Genomic DNA, 16,099 nt, shown 5'->3' with positions numbered 1-16,099 from the left:
CTCTTGGTCATAGTTTAATCCCTAATGGGTTTATAGTTTAGTATATCTTTTATGGGTTGATATACTCGATTCACTATAAACAATGCTCTGATACAAATCTGTCACACCCCAAAACCAAGAACGGCGGAAATGTTCTGGGGCGGAGGACGTCATGTAAAGTAATCACAACACAGTAAATGTAAATAAGCAAACAACATCATCCATTGCATTAAATATATAATTTTAATACAAGCGTGTTCTGTACAGTTTTAGACACCAAAAATATAACGTAAATCAAAATAATAATATGATGAGTCTTGAGTGCGCTCCATCATCTCAAAAGCTGGCATCGGTACCTGTCTACTGATGACATGAGAATACAAGTTATTTTGAAAGAGTTTATCAGCATTAAGCTAGTGAGTTCATAAGTATTTTAATGTCGGTGTCTGTTATCAAAAACGTTTGAACATGTCTCAAGTATAAGTTCATGTATGTAAGTGTTTGTAAAAGTTTGAATCTCTCAGAAAAACCTATATTTCCTAATAAAGTAGCCTTCTACCAAGGCTTTAACTGTTTTGTATGTTCATTTGTTGTAAAAGTGTGTAATTTCCCAAGTGCAACTATCTTTTAACAAAATATAGTTTGTACATTAAAGTTCAAGTGAGGTTATCACTAAAAATATGTAATGGGTAAATCATGGTAGTATTGTAGCTTAGTTTTATAGTGACTACTGCTGTACTAATTACCTTAAACCGGATTTATATTAAGGTATAATGTGATAATTGCACCATACTATCGACTGATAACAACGACAATAAGAACGGTCGTAATAACGGAATGACGTTTGGCACCCGCAGACCTGCAGGTCCGGCTGTAGCTAGCAGCAAGGTGTAGGATAGTCAATCCAGTATAGATCTATACGCAAACTCAACGCTCTCCCTCCAAGAGAATTCTGGCTACAACTCGGGCCATGACATTTAAGGCATGCTCCGATACAGTGGATCACAATTGTTAACGTATTAATGTGAGGGTAATGTTCCTCGTTCTCGTATAGTTGTATATGTTCTCATAGTAATGTAATGTATAGACTCATGAATGAACTGACTCATTGATCTAACAGATGTAATAGTATGATCCTGTGTTACCCCGATGGTAACTCACTAATGATGTGGCTAGTACGTATGAATATGGAAATACTTTTATGTCTATATATGTATATGGGATATATAATTAATATTGAAACGACCTTCGGATGGTCACCCGAAATCCCACCAGACCACATCCAAATCGAGAAAAAGGAAATAGGGTGGATGGCCTTCCTAAGCCCTTTAAACATTATTTATACATCTATACATATATGGGCATGCAATTTATAATAAGTTTTTATAAGACATTTGAAACATAAGTATTATTTTTAAAGAAAGATCGACTTGATGTCAATCTATAAAACAATTTGAAGGCATAGGTTTGGTTAAAACAGTTTAAGTATAAGGAACATTTGTTTAAATCACAGTTGTAATATAAATTTGAAAAGTAAATGGGTTTGTAAAACATTTTGAAGTAAAACAGTTTGATAGACAGTTTGAACAGTGATAAAATCACTGGTTTCCCTAGTTATTAATCACATGTGATTAATGCAATCACATGTGATTGAAGCAATAACTATAAGTATTTAACTTGTATCCCCCCCCCTTGAAAGCATATAAAAGAATTTATAGAACATTTAAAAGGTAAATTAAGGGGTATGAACACACTTGATTGATTGAAGAAAGCGAGATGGAAAACCGGGCAGAGTTTCGTCTCGGAAAACGGATTTTTCTCAGGATTCTCGGGAATCTCGGGAGTAAAATCGACCCTCGGGACTAGAGCAAAAAGACCAGAGCTTCGGGTTTGAACGCGCACGAAAATCGAGGCAAGATCGTGAGAGAAAAGAGAGAAGTGAGCAAAATTTTCGGAAAGCCTCGCATCCCTTTTATAGGGGTGCTGAACCGCCTCGATACGTTGGGCGTACGAGGGTACGCAGCGCGTAGGAGACGTCATCGCTTACGCACTTCGGATGGGACGGCGGGTCAGACGGGGCGGCGGGTCGGACGGGCGGGTCGGATGGGCGGGTCGGAAGCTTCGCATAGGGGGACGTGGACGATCCGAGGCCATTGATCTGAGTACGCGGGGCGTATGAAGGTACGTAGGGCGTACTCCGGTCCTATCCGATGACTCCCCTTCGGATAATACCGGGAGTTTTTAATTAAATTTATATTTATTTTAAATAAACTTCTAAAATTCATATCTCCTTCATACGAACTCCGTTTTTGACGTTCTTTATATCCACGCGAAGGTGAGACCAAGATCTACAACTTTCGTTTAGACTCCGCTGGCAAATTCCGAAATTATTTTTATTATTTATTTATTAAAATGACGTGATTAAGGAATTTCTTCAAAAATTCATAACTTCTCATCCGAAGTCAGATTTTAGGGTTCTTTATATGTACGAAAACCTTGATACGATTCCCACTACTTTAATTAACCCAAATAAGATTTTAGGAAAGTTATATTTTGACCTAGATTTGATTGGTTTTACATTACATTGCCTCGAAATATCGGGTTGTCACAACGTTCCTCCTCGATAACTCTTATACATGCATTCTATTTGATAGTGGAGCGGAGAGGAGTTTCGTGAACCAAAAATTTGCTCATTTACTTAAGCAAAAATCACGAGCACTTAATGAACCGTTCACTATAGAAATGGCTACTGGAAAGACAGAGAGCACTAGCAGTATATTCATAGGGTGTACCCTAACTTTAGATAACCATTCATTTTCTATCGATCTCATGTCGGTCTCAATTAAAAGTTTCGACGTCATTATCGGCATGGATTGGTTGAGTCTTCATCGTGCCGATATCATGTGTTACGAAAAGGTTGTACGCCTTAATCTGCTGTCTAGCGAAACCTTAGTAGTTTATGGTGACAAACCCAGCACGGACCTTCGTATCATCTCGATCATCCAAGCTTAGAAATTCTTGCGAAAGGAATGTCGTGCATTCCTTGCTCATGTGGTCGATGTGAGCCAAGAAACGAAGGACATTCAGAACATTCCAGTAGTACGCAACTTTCCCGACATCTTTCCAGAAGAACTCCCCAGATTACCTCCGCAACGTCAAGTCGAGTTCTGAATCGACTTAGTTCCAGGGGCTACCCCAGTAGCCAAATCGCCCTATCGTCTAGCACCTGCAGAGATGCAAGAACTGTCCGGTCAACTTAACGAACTGCTTAGCAAAGGCTTTATAAGACCAAGCTTCTCACCCTGGGGAGTTCCAGTCTTGTTCGTCAAGAAGAAAGACGGATCGTTTCGTATGTGCATCGACTACAGGGTGCTCAACAAGCTGACAGTCAAAAATTGTTATCCTTTGCCTCGTATCGACGATTTATTTGACCAACTTCAAGGGGCGAACTTCTTTTCAAAAATCGACTTGAGATCCGGATATCACCAACTACGAGTGCTAGGGGAGGATGTTCCAAAGACAGCCTTCCGAACTCGTTATGCGCACTACGAATTTGTAGTGATGCCATTCGGATTGACAAATGCGCCTGCAGTATTCATGGACTTAATGAATAGGGTGTGTCGTCCTTACTTGGATCAATTCGTCATCGTCTTCATCGATGACATACTTATCTACTCTCGAAGTAAGGAGGAGCATAGTCAACATCTACGTCAAGTCCTCGGAACATTACATTCGGAGAAACTCTACGCGAAGTTCTCGAAATGCGAATTTTGGATTCGACGAGTCGAATTCTTAGGGCACGTGGTTAACGAAGAGGGTATACACGTAGACCCTTCCAAAATCAAGGCCATTGAGAACTGGTCAGCACCGAAGACGCCTACATAAATTCATCAATTTCTAGGCGTCGCTGGCTACTATCGTAGGTTCATTCAGAACTTCTCCCGTATAGCGAAACATCTTACAACACTGACCCAGAAGGGCGTGGCCTTTGACTGGGAAGAGAAACAGGAAAGAGCATTCCAAACGCTCAAACGAGCCTTGTGCACCGCACCAATACTATCCCTTCTAGAAGGCATAGAAGACTTCTTCGTCTATTGCGATGCGTCGAATCAAGGACTCGGATGTGTTCTGATGTAGCGAGGTAAGGTCATCGCCTATGCCTCGAGACAGCTAAAGACACATGAGGTCAACTACACGACCCACGATATTGAACTAGGAGCAGTTGTGTTTGCTCTGAAGATCTGGAGACATTACTTGTACGGAACGAAAAGCACTATCTTCATATACCACAAGAGCTTACAACACATATTCGACCAGAAGGAGCATAAGTAAGTAAATGCCTTACTTGCGCGAAGGTGAAGGTCGAATACCAGAAACCCTCCGGTCTTCTGCAGCAACCGGAGATACCAGAATGGAAATGGGAGCAAATCATTATGCACTTCAAAACCAAGTTGCCCAAGACAACGGGTGGACTTGATACCATATGGGTCATTGTCGACAGATTGACCAAGTCTGCATACTTCCTACCCATAAAAGAAACCGACAAAATAGAGAAACTTACGAGAACCTACATTAGGGAGATTGTACGACTGCACGGTGTTCCCATATCCATTATCTCAGATAGAGATAGTAGATTCACTTCTAGGTTCTGGCAGTCGCTACAAAGTTCCTTTGGAACTAGGCTGGACATGAGTAAAGCCTACCTTCCACAGACCGACAGGCAAAGTGAGAGAACTATCCAAACCTTGGAAGATATGTTGCGAGCCTGTGTGATAGACTTTGGGAAAGCCTGGGATACTCATTTACCCCTTGTCGAATTTTCCTACAACAACAGTTATCACACGAGCATAAAGGTTGCTCCATTCGAAGCCCTCTACGGCCGAAAGTGCAGATCCCCTCTGTGCTGGGCTGAGGTGGGTGATACCCAGTTAGCTAAGGGACAAGTTCCAGAAAACACTCTCACGGGTCCGGATATTATTCGGGAAACGGAAAAGAAGATTGTTCAAATTCATGAACGATTAAAAGCATCTAGAGACCGACAGAAAAGCTACGCTGACAAGCGAAGGAAATCGTTGGAATTCCAGGTGGACGACCGTGTTCTATTGAAGGTCTCACCCTAGAAGGGATTGATACGCTTCGGAAAGCGTGGAAAGCTAAATCCAAGGTACATTAGGCCTTTTGAGATTCTCGCAAGAATCGGCCCTGTAGCTTACAAACATAACTTACCGCGCGAACTCAGCAACATACATCCTACCTTCCACGTATCGAACTTGAAAAAGTCTCTGTCCAACAAGACTCTTGTTATTCCACTCAACGAGATCAAGATCAACGAGATCCTCAACTTCGTGGAGGAATCAGTAGAGATCATGGACCGAGAGGTCAAGCAAATGAAACAAAGCCGTATCCCGATAGTGAAGGTTCGCTGGAACGCCATGCGAGGACCGGAATTCACTTGGGAGCGTGAGGATCAGATGAAACTGAAATATCCTCGTCTTTTTACTTAGTTATTTGCTTAAATTCTAATTTCGGGCCAAAATTCCTTCTAAGGAGGGGATGATGTGACAACCCGAAATTTCTATTATGTACAAACAATATCAAGTCAATAGAAGTTAGAATAGTTGCAGTAAATTTTCAGACTTTTAGTATAAGTTTGAGTATTTCAGGATTTACACTTAAAGAGATATCAGGAGAGAGGATGCACTAGGGTTTTGTGCAACTCTGTTATTCCAAAACTCTATGATATTAGAGTTCACTGCCTGAATAAAATATTTTCTGCCAAAAACCCCAGGGGTATATATATGGTCCTTAGCCATATTTATTCATTTGTACCATTTCCAACTAGAGAAAAGCCAAATTCTCTCTCACGGATCTTTAGCCTTTCGTCCCAAATCGTGAGTACTTCTATCTAAGTGTATTATAGGGCTTGATATGTGTCTAGTACCCAAGAAATCATAAGAAACCAACAAGATCAAAGATTTTACGGCCCAAGAACACCTTGGACCGTAAACCCTTCTTTATGGGCCAAAAGTGTGCCTTAGCCCCTTCCTTTCATTATGAAACTAGCCTAGACTCGTACCCTAATGTGTGTGAGACTTGAAAACACCAAAAACACCATTTCCATGAGAGATTACAGCCATAATCTCTAATGGATTTGGTTCTAGGGCCGTGAACTCCTCAAAGGAGTTAAAGAGTGCCCTAATCTCTTCCAAAGACTTAACCATCAAGTAGAAATGCTTCTTAGGGTCTTGTAAAGCCTCAAAACATCAAATGGTCAAGGAAGTATGAGCTTACGACTGTAAACCCATGAGTTTACGACCGTAAACTCATTTGTTGATGACCTTAGGGCCGTGAACTCCATTAGGGAGTTTTCCTTGAACCCTACACACACTAGACTTTCCCTACAACACTTAGATGCAATCCTTGAGACTTATAACACTTGTTTAAGGTGTTTAGCATGTCCTAGGGTGTCTTGACTTTGTTTATTAGTTGTTTAAAGACTTATTTGATACATATATGTGATATTATATGTTAACTAGGATCATAGAGTGTGTTCAAGACTTCACTTGACACTTAGCAATCCTACATCTTTAGTTAATCCGTACCACTCACTACAGGTGAGTTCATACCCCTTAATCAATGGTTTAAATGTTTTTAAATTCTTTTATGGGGGGATACAAGTTAAATACTTATAGTTAATCAATGGTTTTCTTACTGTTCAAACTGTTTATCAAACTATTTTGCTTCAAACTGTTTTACAAACTCTTTTACTGATCAAATACTTTTACTTAAGCTCTTTTATACTTATTATCAAATGAACGCCTATGTATGTATAATTATATAAGCAATGTTTAAAAGGCATAGGAAGGCCAACTCGCTTTATTTCCTTTTCCCCGTTGGGATGAGGTCTGGTAAGGTATCGGGTATCCGTCCGAAGGTCGTTCAATTATTAGTTATATATCATGTGTACATATATAGTCATAAAGGTTCTTCGAGTCAGTCCAATACCCTTGGGTAGCAAGGGTATACTTCCATCTTCATGCGTACCAGTTACATTACTAGTAAGCTACCATAGGGGTAGCACAGGAAGATACAAATACTATTACTAGAACAATGAAACATAAAATGAGTCAGTTCATTCATGAGTCGGTACGAGTAGCACATACAGTACATTACTATACATGCTAGATAGCGAGATAACATACATTACAGCTAGCACACGCAGAACATTTCAGTACATACAGGCTAGACAGAGAAAGAGTACACTTACAGTTAGCACATGTGCATTTATGCAGTTGTGTGAACCATTAAGCGGGTCATAGCACTTCCTGCCATGACCGTTTTTGTATCCCGAATCTCCTTAATTGGGGAGCGTATGAGTTTGCGTATAGATCTATACTGGATTGACTATCCTACACCTTGCTGCTCGCTACAGTTGGACTTGCAAGTCTATAGGTGCCAAATGCCATTTCTTACGGCGACTTACATCGTCGTTTTACTAGATTCGGTAGTAGGATACAGGTCGATCACATGTTACTTTGGACACCTTTTGTTTTAAGGTAGTTAGTACAGCGGTAGTCACTTATTACAAATACTACGGTACTATGATATTTTCCCATAACATTCACTTCGTGAATATTCACACGATGCACGGTTATGTAAAAACTATATTTTTGGTAAATGATAGTCAGAATTGGGAAAACACATACTCTAACAAGAGACACACGCACAGACACTAGATGTCTTGGTAGAAGGCTACAGTTAGTAGGAAACATAGGGTTTTCTAGGAGAGTTCAAACATTTTACAAAACAAGGTACAAAACATCTTACAAATGCTTTCATACAAACACAGACATTAATATACTTATGATCTCACCAGCTTTAAGTTGATACTCGCTTTCAAAATAACTTGTATTCTCAAGTCACCAATAGACAGGTACAGGTGCCAGGCTTTTGAGAAGATGGAGTTTATTCAAGACTCGTCTTTTATTTTGATATGTATATTTTGGTGTCTATATAACTTGACATAACACACATGTATGAAATTATATTATTAATGCAATGGATGATGTTGTTACTTGTTTACTACTATTCATTGTTGTGATACTGTACATGACGTCCTCCACCCCAGAACGTTTCCGCCGTTCATGGTTTTGGTGTGTAACACATGGGGCTTCCATGGTCATAAAGTTTGCACCTTTATGCCATGGAACCCCTTCTAGATCCTAGATCTGAAATGTAAGTCATTTGGGACGTCCAAATCCCAAAGACCAAGGTTCTTGAACCGAAACCCTCATAAAAATGGAAGTAAGTAGTTCTAATGAATAAATGATCAAGTTAGAGACTTGATTAGTGAAAAGTGATGAGGACGGAAGGAAATCCCTGGATATACTATCTTCTCCTTGATCCTTCTAGCTCCTTCTTCTTCTTCTAGCTTCAAGAACACACAAAATCACTCAAGAATGGCTCACACACTCACAAAATGCTCTAGGGTTTCGTGGATTAAGGTTTAGGACTTGGAGGATGGAAATGAGGCCAAAAGGTGGGGATTAAGATGCTTAAATAAGGTGCAAAAGCCCGAAATTAGGGTTTCACTCTGGCATACCTACTCGACAAGTCGAGGGCTCTCGACTCGTCGAGTAGATAGCTGAAAACCCACATCCAAGGCTCAATCCTACTCGACAAGTCTGGGGCTTCCAACTCGTCGAGTAGCTCTATAAAAGTAAATAATTTTATAAATAAATGCGTACCAGAAATCAAGCGTTAAAATTCTCCCCACTTGACTTAGGCTTCGTCCTCAATGTCTGTTGCATCTGGAAACAACTTCGGGTAGTGATCTGTCATCTCCTCTTCGGGCTCTCAAGTCCACTCAGAACCCTTGCAGTGCTGCCACGAAAACTTCACTAGCTGAACAACCTTGTTCCTCAAGGTTTTCATCTTGCGATCCAAAATCGCCATCAGCCTCTCAATGTAGTTCAGGTTGTCGTCAATCTGAATATCCTATAAGGGAACAGTTGCTGAATAATCCACTAAGCACTTCCGCCATTGGGAAACATGGAAAGTGTTGTGGATCTGGCTGAGCTCTGTTGGAGATCCAATCGATACGCCACCTTGTCCACCCAGGGTATACCATGAAAGGGCCAATGTATCTGGGGCCCAACTTGCCTCGCTTCCGGAACCGGGTGACACCTTTCCAAGGTGACACATTCAGGAGGACCATGTCGCCCACCTGAAACTCCAAGTCTAAATGCCACTTGTCGGCGTAGCTCTTTTGTCAATTCTGAGTATGTTGGTTCCGCTCTGTAGTCTTGAGTACAACCTCAGTACTCCCGATGAATCTCTGACCGACCTCGACCTAATTTATTGGGGTCTTACATTTCCTCTTGTAGAGCATTTCAAAGGGAGGTCAGTCTATGCTGGTTTGGTAATTGTTGTTATACGAAAATTCCGCCAACAAAAGATACATATCCCAACTACCACCGAAATCCAAAACACACGCGCGTAGCATGTCCTCAAGAGTCTATATCGTCCTCTCACTCTGTCCGTCCGTCTGGGGGTGGAAAGCGGTGCTAAAGTGGAGACAAGTACCCATATCGTCATGAAACCACTTCCAAAATCTGGAAGTGAAACAAACATCTCGGTCTGACACCACCGAGACAAACACTCCATGTCGTGCGACTATCTCCCGCACGTAAATCTCGGCTAGCTTCTCAGCCGATATACTCTCCTAGATCAGGATAAGATGAGCACTCTTGGTCAACCAATCCACGATGACCCATATCGAATCTACTCCACATGCGGTCCTGGGAAGCTTGGTGATGAAATCCATGATGATATCTTTGCACTTCCACACGGGAATGTCTAGCAGTTGCATCTTTCCGTAGGGTCTCTGGTGCGCTGCCTTGACCTTCCTGCAGGTCAAGGATCTCTCCATGTACCAGGCTACATCCCACTTCATGCAAGGCCACCAGTAATCAGGACGAAGATCTTTGTACATCTTCGTTGCCCCGTGATGGATGGAGAAACTGGACTTTTGGGCCTCATCCATCATAATATGTCGTACTCCACCCCAGTATGGTACCCAAACCCTCCCATATAGGGTTAACAACCCACAATTGTTGTAATCAAAGGAGGCCACCTGGCCTATGATCCGCTCACACTTCCGACGTTCCTCCTTCAGGCCCTCTACCTGCGTCTCTTTGACTTGCTCTAGCAATGGAGTAATCATTGTTATCCTCAGACAGATGTCTCGAATTGGGGACGCTGCCGCCTTGTGGCTCAGGGCGTCGGCCACCACATTGGCCTTGTCCGGGTGGTAAAGGATCTCACAGTCGTAGTCCTTCACCACATCTAACCACCAATGCTGCCTCATGTTCATATTCGGCTAGTCCATGAGGTACCTCAAACTCTTATGGTCCATGTAAAGGGTACAAAGGACCCCATAAAGGTAATTCTGCAAAATATTAAGGGCAAACACCACAGCCCCTAGCTCCATATCATGCATCGGGTAGTTAGCCTCATGAGGATTCAACTGCCTCGAAGCGTAAGCTATCACGTGACCCCGTTGCATCAATATTGCACCCATGTCCGTCACAATAAACTACAAAGTCATCGAAGCGTCACAATAAACCACAAAGTCATCGACGCCCTCTGGCAAGCTCAGGACCGGTGCCTCGCACAACCGTTGTGTGGGAGTTTCGAAGGTTGCCTGCTGCTCAGGCCCCCAGCCGAAGGTCACCGACTTATTGGTCAGTCGGGTCAAGGGAACAACGATCTTGGAGAAGTCCTAAATAAATCTCCAGTAATAACTAGCTAGACCTAGGAAACTCCGAATCTCAGTTGGAGACCTCGGAATCTCCCACTGCATCACGGCCTCTATCTTGGTTGGATCGATCAGAATACCCTTCTAGTTTACAAGGTACCCAAGAAATTGCACCGCACACAACCAGAACTCACACTTCAAGAACTTTACGAAAAGTCTCTCTTCCTCCTCAATGTCTGCAACACCTCCCTTAGGTTCTCCTCATGCTACTCCTGAGTCTTGCAAGATATCATCGATAACTATCAAAGACCAATCCATCATCGGTCTGCACACGCGGTTCATGAGTTCCTTGAACGCGGCTGGAGCATTGGTGAGCCCAAACGGCATCACCACAAACTCATAGTGACCATAAAGAGTCCTAAAAGCTATCTTCTGCACGTACTCATCCCTGACTCACATCTGGTGATAACCCTATCGCAGATCAATCTTGGAGAACCAAGATGCGCCCTGTAGCTGGTCAAACAAATCATCAATCCTTGGGAGGGGATAACGGTTCTTCACCATTATCTTATTTAGATCCCAGTAGTCTATGCACATCCGATGCGACTCGTTCTTCTTCTTCACAAACAGGATCGGGGCTCCCCAAGGCGACCTACTCGGCCTAATAAATGTCTTAACTAGCAGCTCTTGAAGCTGTGTAGACAACTCCTGCATCTCAGGAGGAGCCAACCGATATGGTTCCTTGGCTATCAGAGCTGCACCAGGGACTAGGTCAATCCTAAACTCAACCTGTCTCTACGGAGGTACCCCAGGTAAATCCTCCGGTAATACGTTCGAGTACTCTCGCACTACCGATATGTCATCGATTGTCGCCTTACTCTTATCTCGGGTATCCATGACATAGGCGACATAACTCGTGCAACCAGGCTCAATACAGTGCCTCGCACTCGCTGCTGAGCATAGAGTCAATCCACCCTGTGGTCTCTCGCCCTGAATCACTAGCCCTCCCCCACTAGGAGTCCAAACCCTCACTAGCTGATGCTCGCAGTCGATGACTTCCCCGTTGGGGCTCAGCCAATCCATGCCCACGATGACCTTGTTCCCTCGCAGGGGAATAGGAACCAAATTATTTAAAACTACTCTCGAATAACTGTAGCATGCATCCCCTGTGAACCCTCACAACCCTAATGGTCTTATCCTCTGCTATCTCCTCATCAAGTGGGAAATTCACCTCCCATGGAGCCCCTACGAATTGCTTACTGAGTGTGAGCGACACAAAAGATTGGGTAGCCCCCGAATCAAACAATACCAGAGTAGATATACCATTCACAAGGAATGATCCTATAACAAAACACATAAACATAAGCAATAATCAATGTAAATAAAGATATAAGGAGAAGGACATAGCCGTAACGACATCAGGAGCTGCACGTGCCTCCTCTGTTTTCAACTGGAAGGCTCTACTCTTCGCCACTGGTGCCTCTACATGATCCCATCGGCCATCTGTAATCCTCAATCTAGTAGGAGCGGGTGCCACCACCTGTCCTGCTGCTGCCAAGCTCAGACACTGGGACCGCTTGTGGCCCCTCTGATTGCACTGGAAGGAAATCAGATCATATGTTGTCGTGGTAGTGGTGGTAGCTGTATAGTCCTTGCTCACATGACCAGTTTGGCTGCACTTAAAGCAGCCCGAACTATCCGCCCTACACGGTCCATCGTGTCCCCTGACACACTTATCGCAGCAGCCTCGGCCCTGCTAGCCCTTCCCCCGGGAATCTACCTTGGTCTTTTTGTCCGATCCCTCAACACCAGAAACCGAATCTGGATTCCTCTTCCTCTCCATCTATAAATCAATCGCTCTCTCATGAGCCCTAGCAATCATATCCTCCAGCGTCTTGCAGTTGGAGCAGCTCATAAACAGCCAAATGTCACTCCTCAACATCTTATGATATCGGGCCTTTTTCATCTCCTCATCCGCCACATATTGCGGAACGAGAAGGACCCTCTCCCTAAACATAGTGGTGATCTCTATCACCATCGCAGTGGTCTGATGTAGATCTTGGAACTCCCTAGAAAGATGTTGCACCTCTATCACATGTGCAAACTCAGGCCCTGAACCTGGCTGAAAAGTCACTCCAAGTCATAGCATCAAGAGCTGCATCATCACCAATGGCATGTCTGACCTCCTCCTACCAGTCACATGCCCTGTCCTTCAAAAGAAAGGACAAAAGTCAAACATTGTCCTCCTTGGGACATCTGCTAGTGCGTAATGCGTTGGTGACATCCGTCAACCATCTAGTGCTCGCAATTGGGTCCTGATCCCCGTGGTATTCGGGAGGTCCACAAGCTCTGAACTCCCTGACTGTTAGTGTGCATAACCCCATCATGGCCGCCACCTCGGTGCGAAAAGCCCTCAATCTCTCATCTAGAAGCTCCAAAATACCCTCCTTGATCGTGCTGAAGATCACAGGAGGATGATCTAGGATACTGTGTATGATCTCAAAGGAGATGAACTCCCTAGTCTGGTCGTCTAGCGGCCCGACTCCTGAGCCTGAGCCTAATCCCTCACCGGCACCAGAACTGCCGACTGGTCTAGTGCGTAGTGTCACCTTACTGAAAAATACACCACAACAAACATTAGAATACTCATCATAACTCGAGGGATCATATATAATACAAGTTTCCTGGTTTCATCTCAGCCTTCCTTTATTCGAGTACAGATCCTCTGCTTTTAGTAGTACGGGCCCATACTACCTTCCACATCTATCCGTACTTTCCACAAGAACTGCCTTGACTTCACCAAGTCCCTTCTACTACTAATGCATCACGTGTTACTCTCATCCTAGGCTTGCCCTAGGGTAATCACCGTCCCACTCTCCGCCATCAGCTGCATAAGAAGTCCTTGCTATCTCCCCTAACTAGCTCGCGAATACCATTGCATATCACTAAGACTAGATAATTCTTCGAAAGAGAGATCCTACCCTACAACTGTTGGACTCAAACAAGATCTACGGAATAGACCTAGACCTTACCTTCTGAAATTATTTAGTCCTCGAAATATGTAACTTAACATATTCGTTTACTAGTTAGTAAAAGACAGCTATAACTCCTACAAGCAAAAAGCAAGCAACATTTGAGCATTGAGTAAACATAATCAATCATATACTAATCAAGCTATCATACTGACTAATATGTACTAACATGTAGTTGATAAAGCTGATACACGTATAACAAGCACATAAGGCATCCTTCTTAGATCCTTAGCCCTAATCTAGCATGCAGTTCTCATAAACATATCATAACGTAAACTTGCATGGGTAATTTGGGAGTACTTACTTGAGCCCGACTGATTGAATGCACCACACCCTTTTCTCTTTTTCGAAGTTCTTTCACTCTTTTTCAAAATTCTTTTTCTTTTCCTCAAAGTCCTTTTTCTTAAATTCCTTTGAAAATTTTCATACCGAGTCCTTAGTTTGAGTTCAGACAAATGCAAGAGTGTGTCCAAATCCCTCAAACCAAGACTCTGATACCAACTTGAAACATCCCAAAAATTTCGTTTTGATTATTTATAAAAAAAAACATAAATACATTTGTCATCTCATAAAAAGAAAACACATAATGTATCTCAACTCATAATAATAAAATATTGTATCCAAAATCATGTGTCAAATATCATAGTCTAAACATCCTAGGCTGAATCAATGGTATGTGCACTGCAATCATCCCGAGCTCTTGCCCTTGCTATCGGAAGTACTTGAAACCAAAACTTAAAACTGTAAGCACACAGCTTAGTGAGTCTCCCCAAACTACCACATATCATACATATACATGCAACTACGAGATACGGGCCCCACCCACTCTCATACAGATTCGGGCCCCGCTTACACTCTACTGTCTAGGACATTCGGGCCCTGCCTACACTCCGCTGTCTAGGAGATTTGGGGCCCCCATACACTCCGTTGTCTATGAGATTTGGGCCCCACCCACACTATGCTATCTAACATGCATACAAGTATCACACAGACAACAAGTATATTTATTCCTATCAACAATCGCATGACTATACTCAATAATACTACGAGACTCAGGCCACGCCCACACTCGGCTACTATGGGATTTGGGCCCCGCCCACACTCAGCTACTATCATATCACATATATGGCCCGACCTTGGTTCCTTAGATGTCACACCCCAAAACCATGAACGGCGGAAACGTTTAGGGGTGGAGGACGTCATGTACAGTATCACAACAGTGTAATATAATAAACAAGCAACAACATCATCCATTGCATTATAAGTAAAGTTTAATACATGTGTGTTCTTTCATTGTAATAAGACACCAAAAATATACAATCAAAATAAAAGACGAGACTTGTCTGCTCCGTCTTCTCAAAACCTGGCCATCGTACCTCTCTACTATTGACCTGAGAATACAAGTTATTTTGAAAGCGAGTATCAGCTTTAAAGCTGGTGAATTCATAAGTAATTAAGTGTCGTTGTCTTGCTTATGAAAATCTGTTATGAAGGCCATGTAAACCTTTAAATGGAAATGTTGATGTAAGTATGAAATCCCTAGAAAATCCCTTATTTTCTATAAGTATGAAATGTAGTCTTCTACCAAGACCCGAATGTTTTGTAAGTAAAATGATAGTTTTTCCTTTAATTGTTTAGTACTAAAGTACTTAGTCTAACTCATCGTTTATGTGAAGGTATCACAAAATAAAGTAAACAGGAAAATGTACTACTGTAAGTGTTGTCAGTGGGTACTAGGACTAACACAACATATGTAACTGTTATCCCGAGGTACTAGGGCTAACACAACCTATATAACCTAATGAACATCCGAAGATTGTACAATTGTCCTCTATAACAGCAGCAGGGCGGAGGAAGGGTTAGTCCCTGTAAAGGTACTCCTAGTATAAGTAATAACCGTAGACATCCGTAGATGTTCATCACCCACTGTTGCTAACAGATGGGTTCCGGAATGGTTAGTCTCGTCCATATATCCCGAGGTACTAGGGATAGGGACCCATCTAGGTATCCCGGGGTACTAGGGATAGGGTCCTGTCTAGATATCCCGAGGTACTAGGGATATACAGGAAGATTTACACAGAAGGTACTAATAAATCATCCTCGCAATTCGAGATACAAGTATTCATGTTAATATACACAGTTAAGTGTATCTACGTAAAGGTACTCATGTAATGCGTTCATGTAAGTGTGTTCATGTATCATGTAAGTATATGTAAATGTACTCATGTATCATGTAATCAAATGTAAATGTACTCATGTATCAGGTAATGTACTGGTATAGACTCATGAATGAACTGACTCTTGTGTGATTCCTTGTAATAGGAATTAT

This window comes from Lactuca serriola, chromosome 7, assembly GCF_051521515.1.
Source record: "Lactuca serriola cultivar US96UC23 chromosome 7, Lser_US96UC23_V15, whole genome shotgun sequence".
In the NCBI taxonomy this organism is placed as follows: domain Eukaryota; kingdom Viridiplantae; phylum Streptophyta; class Magnoliopsida; order Asterales; family Asteraceae; genus Lactuca; species Lactuca serriola.
Note: the sequence above shows the minus strand (reverse complement) of the source record.